At 43.0% G+C, this 3,739-nt stretch overlaps 1 non-coding gene across 1 annotated transcript; it reads left to right on the forward strand.

Annotated features, from left to right (window-relative positions):
- Positions 1 to 3,453: 3,453 nt before the first annotated feature.
- Positions 3,454 to 3,528, forward strand: Trnat-ugu. Its single transcript has one exon. It is a non-coding gene; the product is annotated as a tRNA-Thr (tRNA).
- The last annotated feature ends 211 nt before the right edge of the window (positions 3,529 to 3,739 follow it).

A 3,739-nucleotide genomic window follows, 5' to 3' on the forward strand; every position in this document is an offset into this window, starting at 1 on the left:
TCAGGTGGATCAAACTGTCATCTGAACAAAATATTTCCGTGGTCCACCTGGGCACCATAATCAGGCGAGAAAAGCTAAGGTGCTCTCTCTGGTAACTGATTCAAACTGTGAACGACGGAAATACAAAAGCGCATGTGTTGAGGTAAAATGTTCAAGTGCTGAATCGTTGCTGGTGACACGTGGCGCAAAATGAGTTGCAGTGCCTCCAGTGGTGAGTACTTTCAAATAACGATATATAATTAAAGATTATTACTCATAGCCGGGCGATTCAGATACCGTTGTTTCTTTATATTGGATAAAATAGGATTCCAAATTTTACTTATTGGGTATTCATGGTCAAGGATAACTGTATTACCTGTCAATCTGATTTCGACAGATTCTTTTAAAACGAAATCCCAGTAACGCAAGACGTTTGCAGCCATGTGTGTCTGATTGTATAGCATCCTATGTCCCTCTGTAAGACAGTGCTCAGCCACCGCAGATCTGTCAGGTTGTAATAACCGTGTATGGCGATGATGTTCAACACATTTGTCAGTGACAGTATGAATAGTCTGGCCAATGTACATTTACTACACTCGCATGGTATTTTGTAAACGTCAGGCTTCCTCAAACCTAAAGCGTCCTTAACAGAGCCAAGAAGTGCTCTAATCTTAGCTAGCAGCCGGAATATACAGGTACATCTGACTTCACATTTCTTCAAAATCCTACCTATCTTGGCAGACACATTCCTAGCATATGGAAGGCCGGCCACAGAACTAAAAGTGTCTTCGGCTGGTTTAGGTATTAGTCCAAACTCAAAAGCACGTCGAATCTGTCTGTTTGTATAGCTGTTATGGTCAAACACGTCCTTATGATGTTGCAGCTCTCGTAGTAAATTTTTAGCTTCTGAGATAACATATATTTTCTTGACCAAGGTCTGTAGAGCTCCTGTATATTGAAATGGTGGATAACAGCTGGAACCATGTAAATACCTATCAGTGTGTGTCGGTTTCCTATAAACTCTGCGTCCAAGAGTTCCGTCATCTTTTTTATAAACCAGTACATCCAAAAAGGGTAATTTCCTCCCTTTTCAATTTCCATCATAAAGTTGATGTTAGGATGAAGACAATTAAAATGGTCCAATAACCGATGCAGAGAATCTATTCCATGTGACCAAACAAGAAAGATATCGTCAACATACATCAAAAACATGTAGGCTTCAAAAATGATGTTTTTAGGGCCACATCCCCAAAGTTCTCCATAAAAAGATTAGTGACTATGGGCAATAATGGACTCCTCATAGCCACTCCACCAGTCTGTTCAGAATATTTGCCATTGAATAAAACGTAGGTAGACGTCATTTTCATATCTGGTTTCCCATTGATTGAAATCAATGACTCTTCAAGAGGGACCGAATAAAAAGAGACACCACGTTGAAGCTGACAAGTAAATCAGAGGGAGTAAGACGACGTGACTTTGAACGCTGAATAAAATGCATGGAATTGGAAATATGGTGTTCACATTTACCCACATGAGGGCTGATGATCGACGCTAAATAGTTTGCCAATTTGGCGCACCCAAACAGCTAATAATTCGGCATAATGACACGCCATCTTTATGGATCTTTGGCAGTGGGACGGCCGCACCAGGACCAAGTGTCCTCAGAAGTGAAATCATTGTTCGTTTTATGCGATCCGTGAGATCCTTCTGTAATATACGATACGACGGATCCTTAAGTAAATCGTACATATTATTCACATAATCAGCCTTGAATATTAAAACGGTAGCGTTGCCTTTGTCTGCTGATAAAATTAATAATTCGGGGTCCTCTCTGATAGACCGAATAGTTGCCCGTTCAGCCGAGGAAATGTTACTCTGTGAAAGCCGAGTCCGACGCAAAAGGTGAGAAACCTCCTGTCTGATCTCTTCCGGAAGACGAGACACTGCTTGCTCAACAGAAGAAAAGAATTCCATAACGGGAACACTTCTAGACTTGGGTGCAAAGTTTAAACCTTTCTCCAATACTGTAACCGTGACATCATCCAGATGACTCGTAAGATTTATCACAGTCCGTCGATAAGTATCATTTCCCGATATCAAGGGTTGACGACAAAGACGTTGAAATTTAGAGAATTGCCTACTAACAGCACTCCTATGCACCCAGTCTGATAATGTCCAGGGAGAAAAATGCTCTCCCTCTCTATTGTGATGTCGGTGTTAACAGGATGGCAAATACACAGTCAAATCGTCTTCAACTTCAAACAACACTGCTTCGGACCGAAATGTGTGTAACTCAAGTGCGTGTAGCAAATGACGTTGTTTATGAGGTCCTGAGGTATACTAGCAACCAGAGTCAATCGTCCAAGTTTCAACAGCGAAACAGTATCCCGTTTCTTAGCAGTCAGTACTGCCTGACAGCAATCTAGCTCTTGTTCTTCCATCTGTTCTTTATATTGATAAGCGCCGGATCCTCGTTTTGTTCCTTGACAATTTCCTTCATCATTGTAGTGAATTATTTTCAAAGGCCACATTTCTGAAGTAAAACATGCTGAAATGGTTCTAAGTCTCCATCCAATTCTTCCACTAAATCAACTAGCAAGCGTTGTAACAGATCATTGACAGACTAAGACTGTCGGTGAGTGCTGGGTGCTATCGTGAGCAATGGCGCCGGTTTCCGCTTGACCAGGGAACTGCGGCAATTCTCCAACCGGAAGTTAAAGACGCGGGTTCCACTAACCTGGCTAATGTGCGGGGAGCTAGCCCAACAAGATGATCTTTTAAGGAGAGTGTGTTTCCCACAGAACTGCTGGTGTTTCCTAGTATCCTTTAAGGAACAAACTTCTGAAAGTGTTGGCAGTCAGCAGCACTTTACAGTAGTATGATAAGCGTTAGCAAGAAATGGCCAATCGCAGTACCTGCTCTCTCTTCTGAAAGCTGAAATATCTGTATGTGAAAAGAATGTCGAGGAGCTATGAACAGCTTCGAAATCGAGGAGTCGATCAGTGGTCCAGGTAGTGTACGGGAGAAAAGTTGGGCCCTCTGCGGTGGAGGTGGAGTCAGGGGCCAGTAGGTTGTTTTCGAGTATGGAAGGTTCAGGAAGTGTTCATAAGTGCATTCCCTTTCTCGCTCATGACAAATGTCTTAATCTATTGGTGATTTTTGAAGTGGTTGTCCATATTAGTGACATGCACGGACTGTTAAGAAAGATATGAAGATGGCATCTGTTCTTTCGGACATGTCCGGAAGAACAGATGCCATCTTCATATCGTTAAAGTCTAATCGGCTGATGACTCTCTTCAGTGCGGATGCACACGAATTGCCTGAACTCTTACGGGACTCGGTGGATTGTCTGCCGCGAGTAATGGGTATAATGGCAGGGGCACAACGAATATAGTACGTGGACTATAAGTTGAGAATGTGGGTCTCACGGGGAGCGTGCCGGCGATAAATCCCTGCAGTTGCAGTATCCACTGTGCCCTCGGTGGCTCAGATGAATAGAGCGTCTGCCATGTAAGCAGGAGATCCCGGGTTCGAGTCCCGGTTGGGGCACACATTTTCAACTGTCCCTGTTGATGTGTACCAACGCCCGTCAGCAGCTAATGGTATTGAATTAATTGTAATTTCATGTTAAGAAAGAGGTTGCCTAACAAAGTGTGAAGCAACTGGTTAGCTGGAAGCGTTGTGTAATGAATGAAGTGGACTTGTCCATGGAGAATACATTGATGTGCTCCAGCAGAAAAGTTATTGTGTATGTCCTTTC

The sequence above is a fragment of the Schistocerca piceifrons genome, chromosome 1 (genome assembly GCF_021461385.2).
Source record: "Schistocerca piceifrons isolate TAMUIC-IGC-003096 chromosome 1, iqSchPice1.1, whole genome shotgun sequence".
In the NCBI taxonomy this organism is placed as follows: Eukaryota; Metazoa; Arthropoda; class Insecta; order Orthoptera; family Acrididae; genus Schistocerca; species Schistocerca piceifrons.